Genomic DNA, 21,765 nt, shown 5'->3' with positions numbered 1-21,765 from the left:
GGCGCGAAATTCAAATTTCAATGGAGGAACACGTATCTGCACTACAAATGCCTAGAAAACCTTCAAATCAGCAAATAAAATTTTTATTTTGCCCTACACATGTGCCCACTGTCTAGGTAAGTTGCCATGAGTCAGGAAATGTAGGGGGGAGGAAGGGGAGCCCCAAAAAATTTTCGATCTTTTTCAGCCTATCAGCCATCATGTAGAAAACACGCCAGCTTTTTTGGGACTTAGAAAAAAAATTGACTTTTTTTTAAACAATCCCTATCTACTCTATTGCGCTTCGCCAGGTCTGAGGTGGCGAAGGAAGTCTATCGTAAAAGGTAGCGTTCAGTACACTGCGCAAGTTAGTGAATTTGCGTAGTTTCGTCACTAGCGAAAGTTCGCCTGGCGTAAGGTTACGAAGTAACACTAGCGAAACTACGCCAGCGTTCGTTAGTGAATTTGCGCAGTAGCGAAAATGCCAAACGCTAGCAAATTAACGCTAGCGTTCGGCGCTTCGCGGCTTAGTGAATTTGCCCCTAAGACTTAATTAACCTTGAAGTCACGCAGTAGTTAGGGATTTACATTGCAAGAGGATATCATAGGGCTTAAATAGATCTTAAAGGTTGTATTTTAGGTGCCCTGGTCAGTGACACCTAACATTTAGAAATTATTTCAGTCCAGACCAGGAACATGCTGAGTAAGGAGGCTAATAATTTTAAAAAATGTTAAAAAAAAAAAGACCTACTGAAAAGTTGCTTAGAATATGCCCATTCACATTTGCCATTTGAACATGTGCTGTATAAATGGTCGAATTAAGGACATCATTTATTTACTATTGCATTCACACATTTAGGGGCAGATTTATCAAGGGTCAAAGTGAATTCGAGGGAATTTTTGAAGTAAAAATTTTTTTTGGATACTTCGACCATCGAATAGGATACTATGACTTCGAATTTACTTCGACTTCGATTCGAAGTAAAAATCGTTCGACTATTCGACCATTCGATAATCAAAGTACTGTCTCTTTAAAAAAACTTTGACTTCAATACTTCGCCAAATTAAACCTGCCGAAGTGCTATGTTAGCCGATGGGGACCTTCTAGACCATTTTTCTAAGTCTTCACACATCAAAGTAAAATTTGGTCCATCGTACGCTAAAATCGTTCGAATCGTTCAATTCTAACGATTTAATTTACTTTGATCGTTCGATGGCCAAATTCGGTGAAAAACACTTTGACTTCGATATTCGAAGTCGAAGTATTTCAATTCGATGGTCGAATTTCGAAGTATTTTACACTTCGAAATTTGACCCTTGATAAATCTGCCCCTAAAAGATGCTAATATCAAGTATGGGGGTTATGTAATTTCATGAGCAAAGTTGGCTACACTTTTTACTACCTTTGGCATCCAATCATAAGTTAGCATTTACTGGTAACATGTTTAAATGCATGCATCTTATTGGTTGCTATGGGTTTATGCTTGTGATGGGTGAATTTTTTTCACCAGGAATGGATTCATGGCGAATTTCTGCATTTCGCCATTTGCAAATTTTCCACAAAACTGCAGCAAAAAATTTTACTGCAACAAAAATGTTGACTTTAATGCATTTGGACAAAAAAGTAGCTGAGACGAAAAAGTCATCACGACAAAAAAGTCGCCACAAGAAAAACACCCATAGACCTTAATGCATTTGGAGTGAGAAAAAATGCAGTTTTTCGCCATATCACATTTTTTTTCACAGTTTCACAAATTTGCTCATCTGGACAGATTTGCTCATCACTAGTTACTGCTCCTCTTAGCATTTCTTCCATCTCTGTTTAGTAGATTTTTCATTTTCAAAAGTTGGGGACTCAAAGTGCATTTTTAGTTGATATTAATAATGATATCCAGAGACTTGCAGACCTATGTCCGCATGTAAAAAAAAATTGCTTTTACATAAATCTTATACCAGACTGATGAGCAGCTGACACAGAGACTTCAGACATTTCTATTTGACTCTAACTCAGGATGTTGACTTATTATAGTCACATGTCAATCAATCCCAAAGTGTTCAACTCATTATTGCAAAAAAAGGTTGTCAAACTTTGTTTCTCTTCTCTGTATTCAAACGCTAATAACCTGCATTCTTTTCTATTTTACATGTTGCTGGCACATCTTACAGCACATTGTAGAAATACTGAGGATAGGTGCCGCAGAATATGTTTCTTTGTGAGTCACTGACACATTAGTTCCTGGAGAGGATTCTTACAACTTTGCTGCTGAATATTCATTTTCAGTAGGTTGTTTAACACATTCAGTTCTGGATGGCTTTTAGGAACATATTCAAGACATATATTTCTTATAAAAAAAAAGCTTATTGTTTTATTTATTGTTTTCTTTAAATAATGGTTCCAGAATGGTTGTAACACACTGAAAAGGCAAATGTGCTAAATCAGTTCTTTTCTACATTATATACATAGCTGCACTGTTGGCTTACCCCAAACTAGTCAGTGGCTGACTCAGGATATGTTAAATAAAGCTTTTCTAAATATTAATGTGAACAAGGTGTCAGGGCCAGATAGAATGCACCCCTGGGTACTAAGAGAGCTTAGCTTTTAAGAACAGTCTCTATTTCTGATTTTCGTTAATAATGACAAACGAGTTAAGTAGAGGGTATTGTAATTAATGCACTGTATCAGAGTTTGCAGATGACACAAAAACTATGCAGCCCAATTAATTCCATCCAGGATGTGGCATCCTTGCAACAGGATCTTGACAAACTGCCAATCTGGTCAACTAAGTGGCAGATGAGATTCAATGTTGATAAATGTAAAGTCATGCACCTGGGATGTAAAAATATCCAAGCCACTTATACCCTTAAGGGGACTGCACTAGGAAAATCCATAATGCAAAAGGACATTGGAGTCCTTGTAGATCATAAACTTGGCTGTAGCAAGCAATAGCTGTGAGCAGCATAAAGGACAAATAAGGTATTGAGCTGTAGTAAAAGGGCCATAGATTTGTTAGAGGAGGAGGTTATTATTCCACTGTACAGAGCGCTGGTAAGGCCCCATCTGGAATATGCTGTACAGTTTTGGTCTCCAACACTCAAACGGGACATAAGTGAGTTAGAGACAGTCAAGAGAAGGGCAACTAAGCTGATAAAAATCTCATCTATGAGGAAAGACTGGCCAAGTTGGGGTTGTTGACTCTGGAGAAGAGGCACTTAAGGGGTGATATGATAACTATATAAATATATAAGGGGATAATCACTCTAATGCTGTATTAACCAGTAGGTCCTACCAGCTAACACATGGGCACCCATTTCAATAAGAAGAAATGAGGTTCAGCCAAATTGTTCTGAAGGGTGTTTTTTTTTTACAGTGAGAGCTGTGAAGATATGGAATTCTCTGGATGATACATTAGATTGGATGGAAGGGGTTGGATGGCTTTTTAGCAAGGGAGGGAATACAAGGTTATGGAAGATAGCTCATAGAACAACTTGATCCAGGGACTAGTCGGGTTGCCATATTCGAGTCAGGAAGGAATTTTTTAACTTCTCTGTGGCAAATTAGAGAGGCTTCAAATAGGGTTTTTAGCTTCCTCTGGATCAGATTTTATATAGAGTTAAAAGGTTGAACTTGATGGACATGCGTCTTTTTTCAACCTTACCTATTATGTTATTGGGAAGATGGAGTAATTTAACATATTCGGCTGTTATTTTTAGTTATATTAAAATATTTCATACTAAATATGAACTTTTTTCAAATAAGCTATAAAACAGTTATATCGAAACTATATGAAAACAGTATTGATAGCTATTTACTTTTTCTCTTGTCATAGTATAGTGCATACCAGAAAGAAACAGTATTTTATAATAATAGGTACTCTTTACAGAACACTTTATAGTATGTGCCCTCCATAGCGCTAAGGGAAAAATATAAAAAATTGTAAAACATTAAAAAAAATGTTGCTATTGCTTTAGAACACAGAGCAACCAATCAGCAGGTAGCATATACTAATTTTACAGTTTGGATCACAATACCTTAATCATGCTAAAAATAATTAAAATAGCTCAAATAAAATGAATGGATTGTTTTGCCTCCAATATGTATTCATGCAGCTTAGTTACCATTTGCTTAAAATTGAAGATGGCCTTCCTATATTGCTTTACTAAAATAGCTCATATATATATATATATATATATATATATATATATATATATATATATATATATATATATATATATATATATATATATATATATATATATATATATATATATATATATATATATATATATATATAGGTAGTGGGATGCTGGCACAGCTCGTGTAGAGGTATATAGTGCCTGGGTGCAAAAAGCTTGGACAAATGTATGTAGCCACAACAGAGGCTCGCACTCATGGGACTTATAAATTAAGAAAAAGTTGTTTATTTAACAAAAACAACAAACGTTTTGGCTAGCTCCCTAGCCTTTCTCACAAATCGATTCTTATGCCATCCTGCTGGCGATTCATATTCTTGCCGACAAGAAGACATTTGGCAAGATTTGTCGCCCCGAAGTAGAGAAGATTTTTCACTGGGTGACTAATCTCCCCATCTGCCACCACCCTTAGAGGTTTTTGAAACCACAAGTAAACTCACACTCTAAAATCATGATTGTTATTGAATTTATTAAAAGATCTTAGAATGATGCACTAAAAATATGAATACCTCGAAAACCTCTTAATATTCAAGCTTTTCGTACAATTCCTAGCAGAAAAAATCCAATAGGTCCAATTAGATGAGTGCAGCTCCTTCTGACTTCTATAGAACCTCAACAACTTGGTATTAAAGGTTTTCCTGATTTTTTTCACTAACAATTTTTTCACCTATTGGAGTAAATGGCTAAAAATTTCATTTTTCACTACTTATTTAATTTGAAATTTTTAGAGCTTTTTCAAAATATAGGAAAACCACAATTTTCTCGAGATTTGTGGGAAAAATTGCAATTCCATTGCTAGTAAACGGGCCCCTTAAAACCTGAAAAAACAAAATCAAAAAAATAAAAAAGTCCCAAACCAAGTATAGTTCCCAGTTCAGTAACGTGTAGGTTCTCTCCAACTTCCAAAGTCAAATAAAGTTACAAAAAGTGTTACCGATCGTACCTTTGAGGTATGACACTTTTTGGAACTTTATTCCCTTTAAACCTACCATTACAACATCACCCAAAAGGACTTTCCAAAATCTCACTGCCTTCTCTATGATAAACCATTTGCATTGGAAATTCTGTTCCTCGTCTCTAAAGGTCTACAGTATGTCTAAAACCAGAGTCAAACATCCATAAATATTTAAAGGGATACTGTCATGGGAAAAAACTTTTTTTTCAAAATGAATCGGTTAATAGTGCTGCTCCAGAAGAATTTTGTGCTGGAATCCATTTCGCAAAAGAGCAAACAAATTTTTTTTATATTCAATTTTGAAATCTAACATGGGGCTAGACATAGCATGTCAATTTCCCAGCTGCCCCAAGTCATGTGACTTGTGCTCTGATAAACTTCAATCACTCTTTACTGCTGTACTGCAAGTTGGAGTGATATCACCCCCTCCCTTTTCCCCCCCAGCAGCCAAACAAAAGAACAATGGGAAGGTAACCAGATAACAGCTCCCTAACACAAGATAACTGCTACCTGGTATATCTAAGAACAGCACTCAATAGTAAAAAACCCATGTCCCACTGAGACACATTCAGTTACATTGAGAAGGAAAAACAGCAGCCTGCCAGAAAGCATTTCTCTCCTAAAGTGCAGTCACATGACTAGGGGCAGCTGGGAAATTGACAAAATGTCTAGCCCCATGTCAGATTTCAAAATTGAATATAAAAAAATCTGTTGAGAAATGCATTTCAGTGCAGAATTCTGCTGGAGTAGCACTATTAACTGATGCGTTTTGAAAAAAAACATGTTTTCCGTTGACAGGATCCCTAAGTGATTAGATTTGGGTCTATTAAAAAAATCATTCATGAAATAGTTTTGCAGCTGTGTAAACTGAAGAAAATAGCATGGTGCATTAAATACACATTTATACACACCAAAATCAACATTAACTTTTCTATCAAACCATAATGGTTTTGTTTTGCTAAATCTTTCCTTGCTTAGAAAGGGGGTATACTGACAAGTACTGTATATTAGTTAGGTAGCATATTATTAGGGATGCACCGAATCCAGGATTCGGTTCGGTATTAGGCCAGGATTCGGCCATTTTCAGCAGGATTCGGATTCGGCCGAATCCTTGTGCCTGGCCGAACTGAATCCAAATGCTTAAAATCATGTGACTTTTTGTCACAAAACATAGAAGTAAAACATTTTTTAGCCTTCATGCGCGGCACTATTTTTCCCTTCACCTCAATGATTTGCATATGCAAATTAGGGTTCGGATTCGGTATTCAGCCGAATCTTTCACAAAGGATTCAGGGGTTCGGCCGAATCCAAAAAAGTGGATTCGGTGCATCCCTACATGTTATAAATATTCCCAGTAAAAATTTTGCAGAGGTATCCTTATACTGCTAATGTTTAATCACTCTGTAATAATACCTGGGAGGCAGCAGGGATTGCTAGCCATTAAATGGGCTTTTGAAGAGCCTTTAAATTCCAGACAGGTCAAATGGCCATTATTTTTTAGCTGTTCTAAATTTATCATAACATACAGGCCTGGGGAAACATATGCTAGGCAGATGCCCTTTACAGAAGTTTTGTCTCCAGTTATTGAGAGAAATCTGAATTGGATTCTATTGTGACTGTAGCAGCATTGAGTCTGGATCTGTATTCCTCTTTATCTGAAGCCCAGGTTGATTCTTGCTCAGTTTGTCAATGTTAAAAACTGTCCAGGTTTCTACATCAAGGTCTGCTACAATCCCTTCCTATTCCCAAAAGGCCATGGACCCATATCTCCATAGATTTCTGCCACTTCAAGGGGTGGGAAAAAGCTGCCTCTTGTAACTTTAAGAGCATCAAGGCTGATGCCTCAGGCAGCAGCAACCCCATTTGTTTCTAGGTTCTTTTGTTCTCTTATGGGCACTGATTTGTCTTTTTCCTCTGTATCACCCACAAATGGCGAGATGGAAAAGGACAAATCAATCATTAAAGCAATACCTCAGGTATTACATCTCCTGCAATCAACCACAATGGTCAGTTTTTCTTCTGTGGGCTGAGTTTGCATTCAATAATGCTACTCATTTGTCCACTGGAGAGCCTCTGTTCTTTACTGTTTTTGGCTACCATACTAGAGCCTTTTTATTTTATGGTCATTCCTCAGATGTTCCTGCTGTGAACTCTTGGGTTGACCACTTTTCTAAGATTTGGCAGAAGGTTCAAAATAACTTATCTTCTGCCATAGCTGTCCAAAAGATAGCCTCTGATAGACATCTTAATGTCTCATCCTAGTATCAGGTTGGTGATAGGGTCTGGTTATCATAAGGACAGTCCTATGAAAGTCTGTTCCGCCAAGCTAGGACCTAAAATAATGTTTCTGTATCTGAAATCATTAATCCCTGTACTTTCCAATTAGAACTTCCTCCTGAACTCAAAATTTCTAATACTTTTCATGTTTCTTTGTTAAAGCCTCCCATGACTGTTCAACAGCATTCTCCGTCTCCTCTGATATCTGTTGATGGCCAGCCTGAATATTTGTTAAGTGGATTCTCACCTTTCCAGAGGTATATTACAATATTTGTTAACCTTTTGCAAATAAAAGCAAACATTTGTTTGGTTGCAATAAGTTACAAGAACTGGTCCAAACTCTGCAAATGTTAAGCCCCCATCTCTTACCCGTTATCATATTTCATGTTTAGAAGGTATATTGGTTGCAACTGTTCATCTCAATAGATAGAAACAGAATAAAATGTGTAATCGATACCATTATTTTAAATCATGCTGTTCTTTTTTATTTTATGTTTGCCAGAGGCACAGTAGACTGTGAATAAGCTGACACGAACAATGAACATCAGCAGTGTAAAAACTGCATACAAGTCAACACTTCTTTATAGCTTGGTTTTCAACATCCAGGTGTTTGCAATTTTTGCAAAATATATTACAAAAATATATTCCAAAATTTGGAATATATGTTTACTGAGGCCTATATTGTTCTGGGATATAGTTTTCCTGTAAAAAAAAAAAATAGAAATGCAGAACTTAAGTGATAGTGTGTTCTGCTTTTTCTTTTAATTTCACTTACAATGTTTCGGTTTCTTTTACAAAACCTATTTATTTTCCACATATAAACATATGTGGAACAAATGTGCATATTGAACCTTTAACACGAGAATGTGCCATATATTAATATACAGACTTTTTGCTTTTGCTTTTTAAATAATTGTAATTTTTAAACATTTAGATATTACCACAGCAAAATATTTTTCAGGCCCCCAAAATGTCTATTAGGTTTACCTGGTTTACCAATATTTAATGAAATAGTATTAGGGCCCTAAGAGGCCCCTAAACCTCCTGGGTCCCCCTGCAGCTAAAGGGTCTGCTTCCTCTGTTATGTTATGTCTGTGTTTTGAGGGCTGTCTGGTCGATATAATGAATCTGTTACATCAGGTGATGTTTTGTTTAGGAAATCCGTACTGTGATTGAAACTTCTGCTTATAATAAATTGTTTTTACTTGTCTAATCTTGAAAGAAACAGCTATATATGCAAATAGATCATTATATTTTTTTCTTTATTGGAAAAATATGTTTTGATTAAACGAATGATTGCAGTTAAAAAAAAAAACGTAGTAGGGCAGGGAGTTGTAAGCAGTCATGTCACATGTCATTCTTGCAGAGATGGTAGCACCATGTCACATAGTTTTCAGAAAAACAATATTGAATTCCCTCAGCAAGTACTGCTAGTAATTGCATTTTGTAGCGTTTTGTGCTTTTCGAACTATTAAATAGCAACTGTCATGTATTATGCATTTTTACAAGCCTTTGATAGCAGCAGAAACCAAAGAAAGCACTGAATTTGTTTGAGAATATTAACTGTTGCTGATAGCTAAAACACTGGCTGTTGAAAACAAATTTCAACCACAATCACAGTTAAAAGAAACATAGTGTGTGTGTATATATATATATATATATATATATATATATATATATATATATATATATATATATATATATATATATAATATATATATATATATATATATATATATAGATATATATATATATATATATAGATATATATATATATATATATATATATATATATATATATATATATATATATATATATATATATATACTATTTTTCAAAAAAAGAAAAAGATTGCCGCACAACCCTTTAAATTTGGTGCAATTGTCAGAAAAATGGCACCGCCGAAGTAGCCAATATTATAGACCAAAAAATATATAAACTGACACAGCACTCCAATTTATAAATGCATAAATAGTATATTGTAGAAAATCATACCACAGCCCAAAGGGTGACGTTTCGGGGTACGCAGACCCCTTTCTCAAGCCAAGCGCACAAGTAAAATAGCAAACATTAGTCCACATGGGTTTATACAGAGTAGCACAATAAATTGCATCTAGGAAATGATGTCACAAATGGTAATCCTCTCCCATTAACCCCTTAGTCATCCAGAACTGTCCATAGAAATAAATCTCTACTCACCAATCAATGGTAATCCACTGCACACCCAATTCAGCTAGAATAGAGAAAACTAAATGAAAAACAGTGAAACTAACAGATATCTTGTTATAGAAACACAACCAGATCATAATCTTTATTCAAACCATTAGGGGCCAATGTATTTAGTTGGTGTATCCACTAGACCTCCCATTTTCTAAGCATCAATTCCCTATCCCCTCCATTTCTAGGGGTGGGAACACACTCTAGGACCATAAATTTTAAATCCGTATACAAATGGCCTTTTCCACATAGTGTCTTAAAACCATTAGCTTCACATTGCCCTTCCTAATAGTGGATCTATGTTGAGATATCTGTGTTGAGGTATCTGTAATGTTGTCTCCCCAACATAGAGTAGACCACAGGGGCAAATGAGAACATAAACAGTAAATTTAGATAGACAGGTATAGTATGCTCTTAGTGATAGGATGTGGTAGGATGTTCAAATATCGTACCCTTGTGTTCCCTTGTTTTCACAACAACATTGGTTGCAAGATAAACAGGGAAACATTGTTTTTGCACCAATGTATGATTGTATTAACATAGAAATTTGTTTCGTATCAGAATGGACCAATTGACTGCCCAATGTTCTCCCTTTCCTATATGATATTAAAGGTGGTCGACCAAATTCCCGAATATCAGGATAAGAGGATTTAAGGATCCCCTAATGTCTCCAAAGAATAGTGGCTACCGTGCCACTCCTATCATTATAATGAGTAACAAATGGCATACACTGTTCTCTTTCCCTATGTCTGACTCTAGTTTGCTTTGCCCTGGATTTTGCTCTATCTAGAACATATCTAGGATATCCACGTACCAAAAATTTGTTAAACATATCATTCATTTGTTGCTAACGTTTCTCTAGCTGAATTGGGTGTGCAGTGGATTACCATTGAAGGAGGAGCAGAGATTTATTTCTATGGACCGTTCTGGATGACTATGGGGTTAATGGGAGAGGATTACCATTTGTGATGTCCTTTCCTAGATGCAATTTCCTGTGCTACTCTGTATAAACCCATGTGGACTAATGTTTGTTATTTTACTTGTGCCTTTGGCTTGAGAAAGGGGTCTGCATTTTTGCCTTTATTAAAGGTAATTGGTGCACTTTATATTCCAAATCCATCTGTACTGTGGCCCTGAATATTGCATTTTGGCCTTTATTATTAGTAATTATTGCACAATTTAATAATCATTTTACTTAATATCTTATCTTATGTCTATGTTTCCTTGTTCACCCATTTTTTTGATATTATGACCCCCCCATGTAAATGTCTACAAACAAACTTTGTAGTTCTGTGATGAAATCTTTGGGACTTCACTCTTGAACTACTCTGGTCCTGTGACAAAGCGAGTGATTTAATTTGTTGTTAGTTTACTAGCTGCAATCAGTTCTAATTCCTCAGTCCTTTGTCAACGAGTGGCCAAGCCTGATCCCCTATATCTTAAGACATATAAGACATAAGGGGGGAATGTAATAAAAGTCACAAAGAGCAAAAAATGTGCACAAATAAGAATAAAAATGTGCATTTCGTAATATAATACTTAAACTATTACTGCATTGCGAATTTTAATTGCACATTGTCCACTTTTAAGAAGTGATTAAAGGTGTCGACATCTTTTGGAGCAAAATAACAACTTTTTCAGTAAGAAGTTTTATTACATTCACTGCACACTTGTGCAAACAATAAAATTTGCAAACAGTTTCTCGGTTGGCAAAAGCTATATTAAATTCGCTCAAAGGCATATTTGTTCGCACAAAGGCATAACTTTTTTGCATTTCAGTTACCAACTTTTATTACATCCCCCCCCCATAAGACTTTAATGCTTTATGTACCAGTAGGTTTTTCCAACTGACACAAGGTCAGCCATTCCGATTATAAGAAAGGAGGTTCCGGCTAAATATTCGGAAGGGGTTTTTTACAGTGAGAGCTGTGAAGATGTGGAATTCTCTCCCTGAATCAATAGTACTGGCAGATAAATTAGATTGCTTTAAGAAGGGTTTAGATGGCTTTTTAGCAAAGGAGGGAATACAGGGTTATGGAAGATAAAACATAGTACAAGTTGATCAAGGGACTAGTCCGATTGCCATCTTGGAGTCAGGAAAAATTTTTTCCTTCTCTAAGGCAAATTGAAGTTGCTTTAAAGGGTTTTTTTTTTTGTCTTTCTCTGGATCAAGTAGCAGTTAGGTAGGTTTTATATATATAGACTAAGGTATTGTACAACATACGGTATATTATTTTCAAAATGGCTAATGCCTCATCATAATCACTGCATTTATCTGAATAAATACCTTTACATCAATGTATTTGTTAACTACATGTTTGATGTTTGGCTCCTATTGAACTAAGTCTGCCTTATATCAATTCATCTGATTGGAACATAATTAACTGTGGCTATGGAGTAGTTGCAAGTCTATAATGCTCAGGAAAATGATATGCATTCACCTGACTCTAAATTGTGAGATATATATAGTGAGATCATTGCAACACTTCTGTTCTTTTCAATGATGATTCAAGGGTCTTTTCTTGACAGTAGGACTGCCACAGTACAAACACATGGAGGCTTATTTATTAACGGTTCTTTTAGTGGTTTTAGATGTTTTATTAAACCACAACTCAACTCACAAATTCTAAAACCACGATTGTCACTGCATTTATTAAAAGATCTGAATATAAAAAGTGCGAATGAAAACAGTAAAAAATGTGAAAACCTCCAAAATTCCAGTTTTTCAGACAATTTTTAGAGAGAAAAAATGCAAAAACCTCTAAATGTCTGAATTGATTTAAAGGGGATGTAAATGGGATCAGCGCAGCTCCCATTGACTTCGACCTCAACAACTTTTATTTGGCTGAGTTTTGCATTAGAGGTTTTCATAGTTTTTAAGCTTAATAAATTTCAGTTTTCTTAGAGCTTTTTAGAAATATAGGAAAACCATATTTTTTTAGAGATCCATTGAAAAACAATCGCAATTTAATTGTTAGTAAATAGGCCCCTAAGATGCTTATTTATTAAAGTCAGATTTTAGTGGTTTTAATGGTTTTTGAAACCACGACTAAACTCACAATCTCTAAAACCACAACTGTCATTGAATTTATACAAAGATCTGAATATTTATAGTACGATAGAAAAAAAAGCACTGAACACTAAAAAAGCACTAAAAAATACCATTACCTTCGAAAATCACTAAAAATTTTAGTTTTTCGGACAATTCCTAGTGCAAAAATATCAAAAAACGTCAAAGTCTAAATTGATTTAAAGTGGTCCAAATAGATCAGTGCAGTTCCCATTGACTTCTATAGCACCTCAACAATTATTATTTGGCCAAGTTTTGCCTTAGAGGTTTTTGTGATTTGTACACTTAAAGGACCAGCAACATCAAAAAAAAATACATAGAAAAAAAACAAATTACAAATTAAACTTTAAAATCGAAAGCCTTTATTAAGAAATACCTTCCCGAAACTCCGCTTGTGCTCCTCTTCAGAAAAGGCGACACAGAGATGATCCATGGTACAGCGCACGATTTCTCCTCCCTGGCTATCTACTATAAGGAAGGCAGGGAGGAAAAATTGAGCGCCGCATGATGGATCGTACGGTCGCTTTCTGAAAAGGAGCACAAGCAGAGTTTAGGTAAGTTATTTCTTAATAAAGACTTTGCGATTTAATTGGTCTTGGTGGGTTTTTTTCAATGTATACTAACAAATTTTTTTAAATTTTTTTTTTTTTGATGTTACTGCGCTTTTTAGAAATATAAGAAAACCATTTTTTTTTACTTTTCCTGGCTCCCAAGTATACAGTAACGTAACTAGTTATCTAGAGGTCCAGGTGCAGGCCTGGCAGCCCGGCCCCCCACCCCTCTCTGGATGCAATTTTCTGGCTGGTTTCATGCGAGCATCCAGCAGGCCCCATGTGCACACCCCCAGTAGTCCCGCCTCCGAAAGTATATGAGACATAAAATTAAATAAGTATTGATGTAGTACAAAGAAAACTAAACATGATTTAAAAAAAAAAAAGCTTCATATTAGGGTAGGACAAATGAAAAGCAACATATTCAATATGAATTTTCTTGGACTAAAACAAAATAATTGTCACCAATGGTCACTTTCAACAATGGGAATGGCAAGCTTTCAGCTCATTACTTGACCTAGCTGAAAGTGAGATCCAAATCTTTTGGTTACAGTTCATCTATCACATTGCACTGAATTTAATTTCACTAACCCATGTGCAAAGTTTGCTGCTGCGATAATCTACCAGACCGTTCATAGGTAGATCACAAAGCTTCATCTATCTTGCACCACCTTGCAAATCTTGATTATTTCACTGTTTGGAGATATTTTCATTCTAGAAATTCTGGGAAATGTAAAATACAGATACCTAAAATCATGGTTCTGCTTACCTTAATTATCTTTGCTTCCATCCATTTTTGGTGTAATTTACAAGAGGATTTTTTGTAGACTATGAGAGCTGATGCTTTGATTGAATCTTAGGGGCAAATTCACTAAGCGCCAAAGTGCCGAACGCTAGCGTCAATTCGCTAGCGTCGGGCATTTTCGTTACTTCGCAAATTCACTAACTGACGCTGGCGTAATTTCGCTAGTGTAACTTCGCACCCTTACGCCTGACGAATTTGCGCAACGAACGAAACTACGCAAATTCACTAACGCGCGCATTGTTCTGAACGCCACCTTTTACACTAGACTTCCTTTGCCACCTCAGACCAGGCGAAGCGCAATAGAGTAGATAGGGATTGCTTCAAAAAAGTGAAACATTTTTCTAAGTCCCAAAAAACGCTGGAGTGTTATTATTATATAATACACAAAAGCCATGAATATCCTGTAAATTATATCCTTATAAACGGTGAGTTCTGATGTCATCAGTTATAAACGGTGAGTTCTGATGTCATTTCTGTCACATGACTCACTGAAATTTGTGTATTATAGTAAATAAAGTACCCCCAGTTGTAAAATATGAGGATATTAGAAGTTACCTCGGAGTTCCATGACCTGTATAAAAACAGGCCTTCGGCCTCGTGTTTTTATATGGTCATGAAACTCCTTGGTAACTTATAATATCCTTATATTTTACAAAAGGGGGTACTTTATTCACTATATTATGGGTGATAGACTGAAAAAGATCAAAGATTTTTTTGGGGCTCCCCTCCTTCCCCCCTACATTTCCTAACTCATGGCAGCTTAACTATACAGTGGGCACATGTGTAGGGCAAAATAAAATTTATTTGATGTTTTGAAGGTTTCCCAGGCATTTGTAGTGCTGATAGTATTCCTCCATTGAAATTTGAATTTGGCGCCGTATGCAAATTAACCATCGCTAGCAAAACTTCGCTTCGCTTGGCAAATTAACGCTAGCGCAACTTCGCAAACTTACGCTACCCCTGTGCGCAACTTCGGATTTTAGTGAATTTGCGGAGCGCTGGCAAAACTACGCCTTGCGAAGTGTGGCGAAGTGCGGCGAAGTGCGGCGAATTTGCGCCTGGCGCAATTACGATTCTTAGTGAATTTGCCCCTTAGTCTTTGGAATACTATATGAAGTTAATCAGTTTGGATAGGGTTGATATTAATTTTACCTATTAACTTAATAAGTACAGGCACATTTGTACAGTTGTGTTTTTCTAAGAACAATGTACAGGTATTGATGAATTGATAGATTTGCTTCTCCTCTTGACTTTTACTGACATCAACATAATGTTTTGAGAAGGAATCAATATTGCTTTTCATGATTTATTAGCCAGTCATGTGAGTGAAGAGTTGACATCACTAACTGCACCCAGAGAAGCAGCAATAAATCAATAAGGGCCTCCAATAAGAGGTTATTAAGAAAATCTCATTCTTTTTGTCCACTAAAAGAACTTCATGTGAGGTCACTCACTTCATTTTTGCACTGTTGGATTAGGAAAGGTCAATGGTGAAGAGTAGACATAGTGGTCTAAGGCTAATCAAGTTCATATGCTTGTCAGCTCCTTTATTATAATTTTGATAATATTTTTTAAAGGGAAATGTGTGTAACAAAAAAACATATTGTATAAAAACAATAATACCCGATGCATAGAAACTTCCAGGATTTTTACCATTCTTCTCTGGGAGTTTTATTTGTTGTATTAAGAATTTCTTTAGAACCATATAAAGGTAGGCCATGGCATATATATTAATATTTTAAAGATGATTTATTGTGATTTGGCAAGATTACATTTTTGTATGGTCCAAAGGCCATTGGCATTAAAATTAACTTTATATATATATATATATATATATATATATATATATATATATATATATATATATATATATATATATATATATATATATATATATATATATATATATATATATATATATATATATATCATATATTTCTATGGTATATGGAACCAATGGATGAGATACTTAAAAGACAATATCTAATACATATGCATTTGCTTTGTCAAACCAAAGTAAAAAATTATTCTTAAAAAATAATGTATGCACATAGGCAATGCAAAATTACACAAAGTAAGTCTAGCGATTCATAATATTTTGTTATAAACATTCTTCTTTCTCAGCTTATTGTTTAAATGGCTAGCCAAATACATTAGCACTCCTTTGGTTCCATATCGCCTGCATTTAATCTATTTGTAAGTAGTTTTATTACCAGACAATGGTGGGATAAGTGTTAATGATCAATGGTAGAGGTCAGTTATAGCAATAAATCTTGAGTTGGGTTTGGCTGAGAGCCTAGTGAGCCAGCCATGATCTAGCATTAGTGACAGCTCCAATGAAATGTACAGTACCTGCTGTAAGATTTATATAAGGTCAGTCATGAATCTATACAGTGTAACTAGAAAAAAACTGCAGTCAATAAACAATGCATAAGGGTTATGACTAAAAGTACTATATGAAATAAGCTTCAACCAAAAAAAAAAATGGAAAGAAGATAACATTTCAAATGCAGTTTTCATCAACAATGCAATCTGTTAGAATAAATGAAATGAAACATGCTGATGTGTATATAAGAGATTAAAGTTCTGACAATGTTGATTGAACAGAAGATTTCATTTAGTGAAACATCTTCCATCGTTGTGATTTTAAACGATATCAATGGAAGGACTGTTTGTTGTCTTCTTTTAATAACAATAAGCAGATTTCTCTAAATTGAGCAATCCTGTGTGAACAGCTGCCCTTAATGCAAATGGTAAAGTTTCATGTAATTTGTGCACCATATATTGAAATTGATTTTAGGATTTCCTTTTATATCCTGCCTTACCTTTTCCAACTTATTGAGAGTAGTTGCTGTTTCACATCACAGACCCTGATAATATGTTTATGTCTCAAGACTACAAGTTCGTTTCTTCACTTCTTAAGCTGCTAAGCCTAGCTGAGACATTTCAAATGTAGGTGTAGGTAACAGAGAATACATTTTCAATTATTTATTTTGCAACCAACAAGCAACAAAAATCTGCTGGCACTTAACTCATAAATAAAATCTAAAATAAATAATTGTTTTAATAAACTACATGCAAAAACATTGTCTCATTTGGGGTGCAGTGCTTAAAATGCTTTCGGTTGTGGCTCTCCATTCTTCTCTTTATTGCCACCCACTTTTTCACCTGTCATGGTTATCACACTTCCAGCTGCACATGACTTTAGGTGTGGCTATCAGGGGTCACTAGCTCAGTTTCTCACCTTGCACACAGGTTAGACTAGCGCAACAGCACCCCAAAGATCAAACAACAACCACAAAGTCCAAGAAACTTGCTGCCACCACTCTCAGGACTTCGAGAGATTTCTTACTCAACATACACAATTGGTTCCACAATCAAAAAACATATTACATTTTATAATTTATATTAAAAGGGTATAACAGAAGATATGTACAAAAAGATGTTACAAAAGGACATACATTAAAATATAAAAAACAGTTTCTAAAATAAAAGGGAAAAGGCAGAATATTTATGGAATACCTTGGCCTCTTTTATTAACTCTTACAAGCCTGTATCCTGACACCCCCTGAGCGATTTTCTTGCTCTCTTACTCTCTTTCTTACGTACTCCTGATAAAAGTCTTACCAAGTCCTTGCTATTACTCTTTTTCCAAAAACTATGTTCCTGGTTTTAAAGACATGCCTACATGTGAACAGTTAAAGTCACCCTATTTCTTTACAACATTAGAGCACTGTTAACTTGTGCATAGATTTTTTTATTTTCTTATTCATGCTCTCGTCATATCATGTCTAGACTACTGTAACTATCTTTTAATTGGCCTTCCCCTCCAGAGACTGTCACTTCTCCAGTCCATAATGAACAGTGCCACGAGGCTCATACACCTCAGCAACCGCTCCTCCTCTGCCATGCCACCCTGCCAATCCCTACCCTGCCAATCCCTTCCACTACCTTTCAGAATAAAATTCAAATTAATGACCCTTACATTCAAAGCACTTCATTACTGTCCCCCATCCTACATCTCTATATACTCACATAACTGCTTACTATGCTCCTCTACTGACCTGCTCCTCAACTCTTCTCTCATTACCTTCTCACATGCTTGCATCCAAGACTTTTTCAAGGGCTGCACCCCTCTTCTTGAATTCTCTTCCACGGTCTGTCCGACTTTCTCCCAACCTTTCTGCCTTCAAAAGACCTCGTAAAACGCACTTCTTTAGAGAAGCCTGCCCTTACTCTGCTTAACTACCAAATGCAATACCACATAGAGTACCACATCTCTCACCCACTTAATTCTGATCTTGCCCACTCCCACACCTTGTGTATTATTCCCTTCCCTTTAGATTGTAAGCTCTTTTTGCACAGGGTCTTCTATACCTTTTGTACTGGATATTGGTTGTGATGTACAGGTATGTAACTCCATATGCTCTATGTATGTAATTCATGTGACTTAGTTGTATAAACACATTTACTTTACAGCGCTATGAAGTATGTTGGCGCTAAATAAATACATGTTAATAATAATAATAATAATAATAATATATAAAATAAGAAAAAAATCCCCACATATTAATGTATTTTTTCAGATCTTCTTGGATTGATTCCCATGTTCTTAAACCTGTCCTTAAGACCACCCTGCATGTTTGCTGGACATTCACGTAAGTGAACTAGTCAAAACGGCTGTATAATTAAAGGAGAACTAACCCCCTTCCCAGTAATACTGGCAAATTAGTAGGTACAAACCCATGTTTTTACTGTGGACTCTGCAACAGGATTATTTGTGGAGAATATGTAACACACCCTTTGAAAGGGACCAAACTATGGGTAAGGGGGTGTTTTAGATGTGATAGTGCAGATGTTACAGTATCTATTGCATAAAGTGTCCATGTGGGTTGGCGTATGTAGGACAAACGAGTCGGCCTATAAAGACATGGCTTGACGAACATAAATCCACCATTCACAATTATCAGCCACCCCAGGAGAAAGAGATTTTAAATAAGAACTAAAGGGTATACAGTAATTATAAAAAAAGAAAAGAAACTACCTTGGCAAAACATTTTTATGAAAATAGATACTAGAAAAAGCAAAAATAAAAACTGGACAGGACAAGACAAAACTATTACTACAGTAATACAGAGCCTTACTGGATTTGGGCTCTTCAAACTAGGGTCCCTTGTGGACTCAATGAAGAGTTTAATTTGTCCAGCTATCTGTTATTTATGTATTTACATGTATTTCTTTTGAATTACAGAGAAGAATATTGATTTTAAATAAACCAGGGACAAATTCCTCTCCACAATTGACAGGGTAAAACAGCTAATTACTACCTTGTTTCAATTTTGTTTCTTTGTTATAATGTATTTGTCACAGTTTTTTCGCATTTCAGAGGTAATTCTGGACTCCAGGGACACTAATAATTGCAAATTCGGGATATTATGGACATTCACCAGTTTTATTTAAACTCATGCAAATAAAAAAAAATTATAATGGGAATTTTTTTTTGTATCTACTACATATGTTAATTTGATGATGTTGTTGTCCTATAAGAATTGCACTGCCTCATTTCCCAGTATGTGTGACGAAGGGGCTTGCCCTGAAACTTTACATTGCTTGCACCAATAAACATGCAGGGTTTATCCCACCTGGATGGGACTTTTGAATGGTTATGCTACAAGAAAGAATATACTTCTCGAAATGGAATCAATTGGGACACTTGCCTTTGTTCCTATTTTTGTGTTTTATCCCACTTGTAATAGCTTTGTTGTGCTGGTTTCCAACTGACATAGTCAAAAAGAAGCTCCTGAAAAAAAAACTGAACATAAAATGCAGAGCAGCGCAGCAAAGTTCCAGAGAAACCATCTTCTGCATGTTCGCATTTTTATGGGTCTCTTCACCAACATGAAGCCTGCAGGAGCATGCACAGTTGGGCCTAGTCAGGAATTGGCTTCAACTGTGCATGCTTCCGCAGATTTAGTGTCGGCAGTGTTGAGAATGGAAGAAAATGTGAATGAGCAGAAGATAGTGCCTGGGAACTCTGCTGTGCTGCTCTGCATTTTAGGGTTTTTTATCAGGGGCAACTTTTTGACTAATGCACAGTGCATGGAGCTTTTGCTACTAGGGGGGTTAGTTCTCCTTTAAGGGGCACAATTACTAAAGAGCAGATTAAGGTTTTTTGGCAAAAATTCGACAAAATGACAATCGCCTTCTGGCTTGCTAATTGATAAGATGAAGCATTATTATGCCAGTAACATCATGTCCTGTATTCCAAAAAAGTCATAAAAAAGATAAAACGCGGGTATTTTTTCAAATATTACTGTGGAATTATGTTTACAAGTTGTAAATGTTAAATATATGTTCTTTACATTATTTAACCATTTGAAGCTCATGCCACATTTGCTTTAGGGTAGGCTAATATCTAAGACAATAGAGGATCTCTTTCTCTTTATTTTGTATCCTTGGACAGTTTTAATAAGTGGCCACTTCCAGCAATTTATACCAACATGACTAATAAATATATATATATATATATATATATATATATATATATATATATATATATGTATATATACTGTGTGTATATAGATATATATATATATATATATATATATATATATATATATATATATATATATATATATATATATATATATATACATATATATATATATATATATGTATGTTTCGCTCTGACAAAAGTATGCAGTGTTCATTTGCCAAGACAAAGTTTTGCATTTTGATGAATTCACGTAGTCATCACAAAATTACGTCTGTCGTAGTTGTGGAGAAGATTTCTGAAGTGAAAATATAGTCGTAAGTAAATCTGCCCCTATGAGTTCTTCCTGTGTTGCTGATTGACCCATGTGGGCTGTTGTTATGTTATGTATGTATGTATGTATGTATATCTTTGCAAAGCGCTGTTAAGGAGCCGCAGTGCTGTACAGTGTACCCCCTTCAGTAATATATAAAGACATTTTATTTAAAAAAGGAAATTCATAACCATATGTGTAGGTCAAATAACATTTGATATTTAATTTTTTTATTTAAAATTTTTGAAAAGCAAGTTTATGTTCTACAGCCTCTTTTCATCTTCATTGTCCTAAAATATGAAGATCTTACCTGTGACGTTATCTGCTTGAATGAACGGGGAGAGACTTAGGGACGGGGAGTGACAGCTCTTTTTTGATAAGGTTTTACTTCACGTGTTTTTCCCCATTAAAAGCTTACCTGTTTTCTGATTGGTCAATATTTCAATCCCTGTCTTCTGATTGGTCGCTTAAAAAAGGGTGTGGCTTTGCAAAACAGTGCGAAAGCCAGCTTTAAAAAGGCAAACATGCTGATTGGTCTTCATTCTTCACCGGCGGTCGAAGGGAGAGGATCGCTCTGTATAACAGGTCTCATACCTGTGTTCAAGACAAGAAGAAGGGCAGTCTAGTAACCAATCAGGTCATAACAGAATGACTGCAGTTAGACACAATCATCCAGCATTCACACATTCTAAATGCACTGCTATTAAAGAATCTCTAGGGGTAAATTATAGATCCCTTATATTATTAGGGTTTTTGACATTTCATTATAGGACTGGAAGTAAAATACATTTAAAAAAGAAATCAATATCTTAAACAGTAGTTCGATACAGGAAATCCAAAGCACAGAAGAATTGATAATTAAATACATAATACTGAAATAAGCTTGATTGGGGCAGGCACTGATTTAAATGGT

Source organism: Xenopus laevis, chromosome 1S, assembly GCF_017654675.1.
Source record: "Xenopus laevis strain J_2021 chromosome 1S, Xenopus_laevis_v10.1, whole genome shotgun sequence".
Lineage (NCBI taxonomy): Eukaryota > Metazoa > Chordata > Amphibia > Anura > Pipidae > Xenopus > Xenopus laevis.
Note: the sequence above shows the minus strand (reverse complement) of the source record.